Here is a 12508-nt window from a genome sequence, read left to right on the forward strand (position 1 = left end):
CGGACTAGTGGTATCTGTGCGGTGCATGCGTATGCTGTTTTATAACCTTGACACCAGATGCTTACCATCCATGGATCCAAGCACTTGGTGTAGTGGTGCTAGAGTAGTGGGCTCCTTCGAGAAATCAGGAAGAACTGCTCGTATACCCTGTCGCAGTCTAACATACAGGAAATGGTCCAGAAGTGAGGGCCTGGCATCGTGAAAGAAATGGTCCGAAGAGCGAAATGCGCCGTCATGAAACAAATCACCCCATAAAGAGACCTTGACCCGTGTGCATAGATTGTGAAAGCCTTTTTCTTGCAACAGTGGTATACTAGGGTGATAGGTCAAGGGCAGCAACGGGGAGTACAGCAGGGGAGCGTCTAGCATGTCTATAATGCGATGCCAGGCGTCCACCGTACCAGTAACTGTAGTAGGCGGTGTCGCTGGTGTCCGAGCTGGGCCATGTATAAGGCCAGAAAACAGAATAGGGTCTGCTAGCCAATCCTCCGTGGCAACCTGCGGCATGTATCTGGGGGGGTGAATTCAATAAAATACATAGTGTGCTTGTGCATTGAGAAAATAGGTTTCAAAGTCTGGTGGGCATAGGGCATCGTTAGGATGGACCACTGGAGCCGTGGCTGTTTCCTTCCCCATAAAAGTCGCAACAATTCAGTGCGAAGGGTTTTAAAAAAATAAGCACCAGGATGATAGTGTATATTCATGAAGAGGTACAGAAATTGCGGGAGGACAACCATTTTGATGAGAGAGGGACGGCCTGCAAACGAGAGGGGGAGGGAGATCCACCGGGTGACGTTGTCTGCCAATTTCGTGATGGCTGTGCCATAATTAAGGCGTATAGTGGCTTCTCTGTCCCCAGTCAGTTGGATACCCAAATAGCGTAGGTCTGTGCCACACCAATCTAAGGGGAAGTCCAGCGCGAATCGATCAACAGCAGGTGTTAGAAGAAAAAACTGGGATTTACTCCAATTAATAGTCTACCGAACACAAGGAATTCCCGCAGTATAGGGTTTATATTTAGTTGGGGGTCCCTAATACACAAAGTAATGTCATCCGCGTAGAGGGATATCAAGATTTGGTGCATACAGCAATGGAACGCACGATCGCGATGATGTTGGCGGAGTTTAGGCGCCAGTGGTTCAACGGCTATGGCAAATCAAAGTGGGGATAATGGGCAACCCAGCCGCGTGCCCCTGGTAATGGGAAATGCTGGAGAGAGATGACCATTGATTAACTCCTCAGCCGTCGGCTGCTGATATAGCAACTTAATCCAGGAGAGGAATACGTTAGGAAAGCCCATGCGTTGTAAAACTCCAAATAAATAATCCCACTCCACCAAATCGAACGCCTTAGTGGCGTCTAAAAAAGCTGCGGCCAGCGGAAAGTCGGATGCAACATTCTGTAATAGAGAAAAAAGGGTGCGGAGATTGTGAGTTGTGGCCCTACCTGGATCGAATCCCGATTGGTTGGGCAATATAAGTTTGTCCATTAGAAGGGTCAGTCGATTAGCCAACAATTTGGCCAATATTTTTGTATCACAATTTATGAGTGAGAGTGGCCTATAGGAATCGCAAGTCTCCGGGGTTTTCCCTGGTTTCAAAAGAGAAGTAATCAGTGCTTCACGCATTAAGGGGGGGAGTATTCTCCTTTCAAGAGATTCTTCATAAATTTCTCTAAGAACCGGGTCCATGATACCTATGTAGTGCTTATAGAATTCGGCGGGAATGCCATCTAAACCTGGCGCTATCCCATTTTTGAGTTGTGTAATCGCCTCTCTAATTTCGTCCAGTTCAAATGGGAGACATAGGAACTTCCTCTGTGTATCGCTTAACCACCCTAGTGCAATGTCCCCCCCCAAAAATCGTCCAGATCCAGGGTTCCACTGCGTTGCAATGTGTTATATTGAGAAGTAAAGGTGTTAAGTATATCAGGTGTGTCTCTAAAGATGGACTCCCCTGGCCCTTTAACTTCCAGGACTTAAGTGGAGAAGCGTGGGTGCCTGATCACTTCTGCCAGTGCCTTCCCTGGCCGCTCGCCCTCCCCATATCTCCGGGCCACCCAATACCGTCCTCGCGGGCCACGGTATCCTCGTAGTCGGACAGTTTCTCCCTGAACTCCGTTTGTACCTGCCCAGTCTACCCAGTCCCCATCCGCACCTCCAGTCCTCTTAGGTCCCGTTCCAGCATTCGGAGCCTATTTTGTATATCCCTGAGTACACCAAAACTCTTTGCCATACAGTACCCTCTAATTGTGACTTTAAAGGCCTCCCAGATGATCTCCACATTGTTGATGGAACCCTTGTTTCTTAAAAAAAAATCTTTTATCTCTCCCCCCAACTCAGTGTGAAATTCTGTGTCCAATAAGGCAGTGGGCTGTAGCCGCCAGCTAGGCCTAGGTGTATCGTAGCCTGGAAGTTGGAGTGTGAGCTTTACAGGGCAGTGATCAGAAAAGGTCCTAACAAGGTGAAGCACTCTCTGAATTGCGTGGCCCAGTCCTCTGGAGAGTAGGCAGTAGTCCAGCCGTGCCCAAGTTCCAGCGTGCGCTGTAAAGTGTGTGCCCTCCTTGACTCGTGGGTGGGTGTAACACCAACAATCAAGCAATCCGCCCTCAGCCATTATGCCCTGCATGGGATGCTTGGGAATTAGTGTAATGATGTGGTAAGGTGTTAGAGCGATCCAGGGCCGGGTTGAGGGCGATGTTGAAATCCCCTCCCCAGATTATATGTGTGGACCCTATGCTTGTGGCTTTACCCCATATGACATTGAAAAAATCAGGCGCGTCGACATTAGGGCCGTAGCAGTTAACTATGGTTACAGAATCCCTACCTAGGCGCCCCCATATTATCACATAACTTCCCTGGGGATCAGTTAACACATCCGCCAATGCAAAGGGAGTTCGCTTTTTTATCAGGATGACTGTGCCTTGAGCATAAGATGAATATGATGAAAAGAACCTGGCATCTGCCCACTTGCTGGCGAATGTGCTTGGGGAACGTGGGTCTATATGGGTTTCCTGAAGCAGTGCCACATTTATCTGTTGTCGATCTAAATATGCTAATATCTGCCTACGCTTCCTTGGATCTCTCAGGCCTCTAACATTCCAGGATATTATGTTCTCTTAACTTCTATCCACCTTGTCCACCGTGTCCCTGTGTGATGTAATGACTATAAAAGCACCATGCTACACCGTGCCACATCCTGGTACCACGAGAAGCACAATAAAAGAAAAAATACCATGAATTCTGTCTGTCATCCTATACAGTAACCCAAATCCCTACCACCCCCACCCACGCAAGCATACCAATCATGCCAGCACTATACATCCCACCCTCTCCCTTACACCCAATAAACAAACCAGTACTGCAAACTTTAACGGTCAGTGACCGGGTCTCATGCGAGACAAAGGGGGATCACCCGTTGGAGGGAAGGTTAGAACTAGGTGGTCCCCGGGTAACCCTCCGCTGTTCGGGGAATGCCTGGGAGTTCAAGCACGTCCCCTAGTAGGCCTCAGGGGTGCCTGATCGCTGTCGATCGTAGTGCCCCCATGGGGAGAATCTCATGACCAGTCCATCAAGTGCCCCAACGCGTTATGGAATATATGTTGGGGATACAGTCAGTTCCGGCACAGGACAGCGCCCGCGCCCGCAAGCAAGCGATCTGCTGAATACCCAGCTGCTGATTTAGCTTTCAGTCCGAAGATGGTGACTACGAGCACGGCGAGCCTGCCTGCGTGGAGGATGTAGCTTTCTGTTTCTTAATTTGTTTTAGGAAGTCTTCATTTTGCTGAGGCTTAACATAGAACATTTGTTTGCTTTGATATGTGACCCGAAGGCGTGCAGGATAAAGAAAAGCATAATCGATTTGGGCCTGCCGTAGTTTTTGTTTCACTGAAAGGAATTTGCGCCGCTCCTCTTGTACATGCGTGGTGAAGTCCGGGTACGTAGTGAAGGGTACTCCCTTGAAGTGCAGCTGTTTCTTTTCTCTAGCCACCCTGAGGACCACAACGCGAGCCCTATAGTTCAATAATCGCGCGATGATAGGTCGGGGTGTACCACCTGGAGGCCGTCTTGGTCCAAGAGAGCGATGGGCCCTCTCAACAAGGAAGTGAGGTGATAACAGTTCCACACCCACCACCTCCAACAACAGTTTCTCAATATACTGTTCCATCTTACCCTTGTGGTACTTTCCGGAATTCCTAGCATGCGTATGTTATTCCTTCGGCTGTGCGCTTCAATATCCTAATTTTTCACTGCTATTATTTTGAGCAGTTTGTCCATCTGCATAACCGTGTTGTGGAGGCGGTTCGTGTTATCTTCAGTTTCCGATATATGGTGTTCAACTTCCTTAATGCGCGTCTCGTAGCCATCAATTTTATGAACCGTTGCATCCATGCGCGTAGGTAGGGTATCTATCTTATCCACAATAGTCGCAAATCCCTGTCTTACTTCTTGTAGAATTGCCTGCATGCCATCTCCCGGTGCAGGCTGCGAATCCTGCGACGGGCACTCTGGGCTATTATCTACCGCTGTGGCCTGCTGTTGCGGACCTTTCTTCGCGTCGAATATGAGGCGCGGCTGGCGTGTATCTGGCTTGCCCATTATGGTTTGTCAACAGTGCGCCCATTATGGTTTGTCAACAGTGCACATCCAATGCATATCTCAAGTGAGCCAATTATGCCGGTCACAGAGGGGAGGGGAGCAGCAAGCAGCGTGCGCCCAACGTATTGTTCAGTATGCCACCCAGTACGTGCAGGTCAGGCCGCCATCACCCCCGTATTCGGATCCACAATGTCATCGGTCACGAGAAGGGGGCTGTGTGGAGGTGACAGGTAGCGTGTGTCTTGTATACTATGCAGTGTGCCACCCAAGTCGTGCAGGTGAGGCAGCCAGCACCCCCGCCTTTGGATGCCTAATGTTCCAGCAATTATGCCCACAGAGCTTGGAGGGACGTGTGGGAGGTAATCAATCAGCAGAGCAGATCCTCCTGTATGTGAATCACACTAGCCTGCTGCTCGAGTGACACCGCTGCAAGCCTTCACAACGGGGCACAGTACAATGATTTAGCGCTGTATAATAGTGCCGCGCTACCTCAAATATCAGCGTGTCCATTAGCGTGGAGCCCTCAGAGTGCCACCTCCATGAGCGCCGCGTTCCCCGTAGTCCAGCCTCAAAGGCACATACGCACTATGGGCGCCACCTATGGCCGACACGCCAGGAGCCGCCGAGCCGCACACTCACAGCCCTCTGTATTTAATGTGGCCCTCCGTAGCAGTGGAAGCATGCGCTCTCCCGTCCCGTTGTGCTGACACTCACCGCACCTCTGCCGTCATCCACTCAGCGCCGATGCCTTGTCGCCACGTGGGCGCCGCGGTACTTGCGTGCTGGCTATGCCCGCCCGGCAGTTCCAGGCCATGCAGGTACTCCTCTCGGCTCCTCACTCCGCAGGCTGCAGCCGCGGCATCCTGCGCAGGATTCTCTCCAGACTTCGTATGCAGGTGCCCTAGATGTTTGGCTCCGCACTCCGCTATATTGCATGGCAAATATCTTTGTAGAGGTGAGGATAATTATAGGATATCGGTGCGAGGCAGTGGGAGCCTCACACCAAGGCGGCCATGCCGCTCGTGCACCACCTAGGGCCCCCGCAATGGAACATATCTGTATTGTTGTGCTATAAAAAGGTTGACACATAAGTTATTGTGGTAAGGAATACAAAAAGCATGAATAGTTTCTCTACGTATACAGTAATCAGCATTAATTTTTGGGTGACATTTACTGGCATATTTTGAATTCAAAGCATAATTTTGCCCAGGGATATTGACCAAAATTAGATTTGCTCTAAAGACCAATTTACCAATGACATAGGTTCTTTTGAATAATTGGTTGCAAAATAATGGAACATTCTGCTTAATTTGTGCCGGTGGTTTCCGGTGCTGAAACTTACACTTAGGAGTCTATTAGGATGGCGGTCGGAAAACCACCCGACCGCCATGGTAGTGGAAATCAACCGCCCGCCGGTACTGCAGAAAAACAGGCGGTACAATTAGAATCAACCGCCCCAAAAAATCAGACATTGGCAGAACGAGGCAACAAGAAAACGCCAGTAGTGGGCGGAGAAGGCCAAAATCCTCCCACGGCGGTCAGATCCCCAGCGGAAAATCACCAAACTGCCGCCAGAACAGCGGAGAGACAGCACGGAAAATTAGGATATTCCCGATGTGACCCAGGTACCTTCTGCTGTTTCCGACCGCCGCAGTCGCAAACAATGAAGAATGGGAGAGCCGGCGGAAGAGCTATAGCATAGCTACCGCTGCGTACGCTCAGTGATAAAGATGGCAGTTGACAGAGAAAACTCCCAATAAGACCACAAAGTGCACACAGCAAACTAGCCTTGCCCCCAAAAACACCTAACACACCCTAACGACACACCCACATGGCAACTACAAAAATACAAATCCCAGGACAACTCACACAACACACCGGACAGCAATACCCCATTTTGACACACCCACATAGCTGAGTATAAAACCAGCCCCTTCCCTGACCACAATCCTTGCAATACTCCAGAAGTGAAGGGTGATACACCACAGCTGAAAGGCGGGGCAAATCAACACTCCATCACTAACTACTCCCACCACACACAACACCACCAACACTTCCACACCTGCACCTCCAACCCCTATGCACATCACACATCACACACCATACACTTCACCCCACCCCCACCACTTACACCCCAGCACCTCTAACCCCTCTGCACATCACACACCATGGCACCACAGAAAGTGCCCAAATTCAGAAAGTGACTTGACAGTCATGGTAGATGAGATCATCAGAGTAGAACCACAAGTGTTTGGTAGCCTGGTCCAACAGACTCCATTAGCCACCAGAGCACAAATGTGGGCAAGGATAGTCGACAAGGTCAATGCAGTAGGAATCACCCCACGCTCCAAGCAGGAAATCATGAAACGGTGGAATGACCTGAAGAGGGTTGTGAAAAGAGGAACAAGAACTGTGAGCTGGCTCTGAGGACTGGCAGTGACCCTCCCATTCCACCAAGAACATTCACTGCATGGGAGGAGAAGGTGCATGCCATACTGCATCCAGATAGCCGGGGAAGTGCAGGCTGGTAAGTACAAACAAATGTAGACCACTACACTGCTATGTACTGTCCAGCACAACTACAAAGCTACATCTCAGAGGCACAAGTATATTCAAATGCACCACAATGTCCAACACAAGTCCCACATACGTAATATCCACTCCATCTGAATCACCCAAAGGTAGACAATGCATACACAGTTGTACGTGTCCATGCAACCAGCACGACAACTCCCAACAGGCCCCCCTGTACCACCCCTGAGCAGGATGTAGCCCCCCCCCACCCAGAAGCATGTGCCAGCCATTGTATGGTCTCCACTCACCTAACAGATAGGTAGCCATCTTCCCTTGGAGGGCTGTTTGGGGCTGGGAGGCCTGCACAACAACTCCCACAATGCCTCCTTGTTCCCCAGCTTAGCAAGATTGAGCACTCCCCCACCCACCCAGAAGCATGTGGAAGCCATTGTAGTACAACAACCAAACTATGAGGTAGATAGCCATTATCTCAAGGAGGGCTGTTTGGGACTGGGACGCCTGCACTACTACTCCCACCAGGCACTCTTATCCCACCCCTGAGTAGGATAGAGCTCACCCCCCACCCAGAAGCATGTGGCAGCCATTGCATTGTTCACCCTCATCTAACAGGTAGGTAGCTATCTTCCCAGGTTGTGCTGTTTTGGGCTGGGAGGCCTGCAATACTACTCTCAGCATGCTCTCTTGTTCTCTAGCTGAGCAAGATGGAGCACTCCCCACCCACTCAGAAGCATGTGGCAGCCACGGCATTGCTCACCTTCACCTAACAGGTAGGTAGTCATTATCACAAGAATGAATGAATGAATGAATAAAGTATTTAATAGAGCGCACGGTGGCCAAGCGGCTTCCTGGCGCTGGGGACCTGATCAGAGCTCAGCAGAGGAAACCCAGGGGATTTAGGAGGGGAATGCCTGAGAGAAAAGAAAGGTTTTCAGAGCTTTGCGGAAATGAGTGTAGATAGGGATGGAGCGGATAGAGAGAGGAAGACTGTTCCAGAACTGGGGGGCCAGGACAGAGAACCGAGTGCCCCCTGTTCTGGATTTACGGAAGCGAGGGATATGAAGAAGAGAGAGAGAAGAAGAACGAAGAGTGCGGACCGGGGCATGAGAAGAGACAAGAGATATGATAAACAGGGGCGCAGAACGGAAATGAGCCCGAAAGGCTAGACAGGCCAATTTGAAAAAGGATCTGAAGTGAACTGGAAGCCAGTGGAGTGATTTGAGAACCGGGGTGATATGAGAAGATTTGGGGAGGGAAAGGATAAGGCGAGCAGCTTGATTTTGAATGGCCTGCAGGCGGCGGGATTCGTAAGCAGGTATGCCCACGTACAGACCATTCCCATAGTCAAGGCGGGAGATGACGAGGGCCATGACTATGGATTTAAGTGCATCAGTAGAAAAAAAACGTGAAATTTTCCGGATTGAACGAAGAGAGAGAAAGCAAGAAGACACGACGGAGCTGATCTGACTGTGCATGGATAAGTCATGACTGACTTTAATGCCAAGAGTGCGAACAGAGGAGGCGGGCACCGGGGGGGGACCAAAAGAAAGGGGCCAATGTGCAGGGGACTAGGGGTTGGAGGGACCACCAGTGAGGACAAGTTCCGTCTTGTCTGGATTGAGCTTCAGATGGATAGCGCTCATCCAGTCAGAGATAAAGACTAAAGTGGAACAGAACTTGGGAAGAGAATCAGGGGTAGAGGAAAGATCAAAGACGAGCTGGAGGTCATCTGCGTAATTATACACAGAGACCCCCAGCTCAAGAAGAGAGGTGATAAGGGGGTGAATATAAAGGTTGAAGAGAAGGGGGGAGAGAGAGGAACCTTGGGGGACACCGCAAGTGACTGGGCGGGGCGGAGCAGAGAAACCGGGGAGATGGACTGCCTGGGACCTATCCCGCAAGAAGGACGCCAGCCAGGAGAAGGCCATGCCCCGAATGCCCGCTGCGCTGACACGGTCGAGGAGGATGGAATGGTCAACCGTGTCAAACGCAGCGGACAGATCGAGAAGGACCAGGGCTTGGGGGAGGTTGGAGTCGGCCTTCCCCTTAAGCTCGTCCAAGACCGCCAGGACCACCATCTCCGTGGAGTGGCCCGGGCGGAATCCCGCCTGATGGGATGCGAGGAGGCCGTTCTCCTCTATATAAGTGGAGAGGCAGGAAGTAACGTGAGCTTCAAGGATCTTGCCGAGGTAGGGAAGAAGGGAAATGGGACGGAAATTAGAGGGAAGAGAGGGATCTAGACCGTTTTTTTTTAAAATAGGGAGAACTATAGCGGATTTAAAAGAAGAAGGGACCGATCCTAAAGCCAAAGAAGAATTGAGAAGAGCAAGAGGGGGAGCAGGACAGTTGGTGAAGAGAGTTTTGAGGATGCGTGCTGGCGCGCAATCCGCAGGAGAGCCGGACTTGGTTTTAACCAAAAGTTTTAAGAATAAATCGATAGAGATGGGAGGGAAGAGGGCAAAGGAGGAAGGGGGACAGATGGAGGAACAAGTGGGACAGGATTGAGGCACTGTGGGAATATTGGCTTTGATCTTCACGATCTTGTCGATAAAAAAGTCGTTAAGTGAGGAACAGAGGGACTGTGAGGGAACTAAACTAGGAGTGGAGCGATCAGAGGTGGCAAGATTGTGGACCAGAGAGAAAATTTCACGGGGTTTGTTAGCCGCGAGAGCTACTCTCTCAGTGAAGTATGCGGTTTTAGCCGCTAGGATCGCTTTTTTATATTCAGTGAGGAGTGATTTGTATTTGACGCGCAAAGAGGGGCAATAGGTCCGTCTCCAGTGGCGTTCCGACCGCCTAAGATCGAGTTTAAGTATTTTAAGTTCTGGGGAGAACCATTTGTGCGCGTCATATGGACGGACCGCCTTGATCTTTCTGAGCGGGGCGACTAGATCGCACGAAGAGGAGAGCCATGTGCCGATAGCGTTAACCTGGGATTCAAGATGAAGATCAGTGAGATTGGGGGCAGAGGAGGCCAAAGTGAGCGAGAGGGAGTCAAGGTCGGTGCGGTTCCAATTGCGAGCTAAGATGTTTGTCGGACGAGGGGAGTTATCGACCGCTCCCAGATGGATAGAGAAGGAAATGATAAAATAATCCGACCAAACGCATGGGGATATGTAAGGAGGTGAGACAAAGGGACGTGAGGACCAACTTTGGTCCAAGATGTGACCCTGGGCGTGAGTAGGGACTGAGACATGGGATGTGAAATTTAGGCATTGAAGGGTGCCTGAAAAATCTTTAGAGGGGAGGTCTTCCCTAGGATCGCCCGGCCAATAATTAAAATCGCCGAGCAGAAGGACGGAGGAATTGTTGACCACAAGAGTGGCCATAAGGTCCTGAAGAGAGGCTACAAAGGAAGGCATAGATTGGGGGGGGGCGGTACACAAGGACTACAGTGAGGGGAGTGGAAAGATTAAGAGAGCGAGCCACAAGGTAGTCCACATTAGGTATGGGGGGTAGTTGAGAAGTTGAAATTTGAAGGACGACCGAATGATCATCGCCACCCCTCCCCCCACCTTACCATCCGGGCGATCCGCCCGGAGGGCATAATGGGTGTCAAGGAGAATGGCTAAGAGGTCGGGAAGGGAGTTGGCGGTGAACCAAGTTTCGGTCAGAAAAAGGAAATCCGGGGAGTCGGTGGTTAGGAGGTTGAAGAGAGCTGTCTGATGTTTGACAGCAGAGCGGGTGTTAAGCAGTGAGGCGGAGGCTACGGTGGGGACGGGGACGACGGGAAAACGAGGGACAAGAAGAGGGTCAGCAACAGGTGGAGTGGAACTAGAGTAAACTGGAGTCGGGTGAAGGGGGGAAGAGACGAGAATGCCAAGTGTGTCAAGGTATTGCAAAAGTGATGGTGAGGGAGGGAAGACAGGAGTGAGAGCGATAAGTTGGGCTGAGGTGTATGCCAAAGGAGGGGCAAGGTGCATGGCCCCTGGTCCCTGCCCGTCGCGGACGTGCGCAGACGGGCTTGCCTTAGGCGCGCCTTTGGCGCGCAAACGGCGCGCCCGCTGCGCCCTTCCGGGCTTTTGGGGCTGAGAGGCCTGCACTACAACTCCCACCGGGCACCCCTGTCCCACCCCTGAGAAGGATGGAGCTCACACCCCCACCCAAAATCATGTTGCAGCCATTTCATTGTTCGCACTCATCTAACAGGTAGGTAGCCATCTTCCCAGGTTGTGCTGTTTGGGGCTGGGAGGCCTGCAATACTACTCCCAGCATGCTCCCTTGTTCTGCAGCTGAGCAAGATGGAGCACTCCCCCATCCACCCAGAAGCATGTGGCAGCCATTGTAGTACAACAACCAAACAAACAGGTAGGTAGCCATTATCACAAGGAGAGCTGTTTGGGGCTGGGAGGCCTGTACTACAACCCCCACCAGACACCCCTGTCCCATGCCTGAGCAGGATAAAGCTCAACCACCTAAGCAGAAGCATGTGGCAGCCTTTGCATTGTTCACCCTCATCTAACAGGTAGATAGCCATCTCACAGGTTTTGCTGTTTGGTGCTGGGAGGCCTGCAATACTACTCCCAGCATCCTCCCTTGTTCCCCAGCTGAGCAATATGGAACACTCCCCACCTACCCAGAAGCATGTGGCAGCCATTGCATTGCCCTCATCAAACGAACAGGTAGGTAGCCAACTTTCCAGGTTGTGCTGTTTGGGGGTGGGAGGCCTACAATACTACTCCCAGCATGCTCCCTTGTTCCCCAGCTGAGCAAGATGGAGCACTCCCCACCCACCCAGAAGCATGTGGCAGCCATTGCATTGTTCACCCTCATCTAACAGGTAGGTAGCCATCTTCCCAGGTTGTGTTCTTTGGGGCTGGGAGGCCTGCAATACAACTCCCACCAGGCACCCCTGTCCCACCTCTGAGAAGGATGGAGCCTCCAGCACACACACAAAGAGATGTATCACAAATCCAACACAAATATGAAAACAGAACAGGTAAGTAGCCAGTACATGCACCCAGTCATTCCTCTCAAAAATCATGGTGCCATATGACAACACCAGCCCTATCATCACACAAAAATACACACAGATCCTATTGGCACTCTCAGTGTGCAGACAGCTAAACAAATGTAACTGTCACAGCAACCAAAGTGTGACACACCAATTCACATGTAGATGAAAGTCTGTGCTCAATCATGCACAGCACTGAATGCCATGTGTAAGTGCCATGTGGCCAGAGCATCAAGGTCCATATGAAAGCAAAGAAAGCAATGTTGGTGGTACAAATTTAGATTTGCACATGACATGACAAAGGTATGCATGAGATGACAATGGCCAGTTCAGGCTCAGATGTAACGTCTATCAAGGCACAGTAATCAACATAGAGGCTTCACTTAAATTCTTTGTTGCGCTAGTCGCTACATGGCAACATGTCC

Source organism: Lissotriton helveticus, chromosome 2_2 (assembly GCF_964261635.1).
Source record: "Lissotriton helveticus chromosome 2_2, aLisHel1.1, whole genome shotgun sequence".
NCBI classification, from domain to species: domain Eukaryota; kingdom Metazoa; phylum Chordata; class Amphibia; order Caudata; family Salamandridae; genus Lissotriton; species Lissotriton helveticus.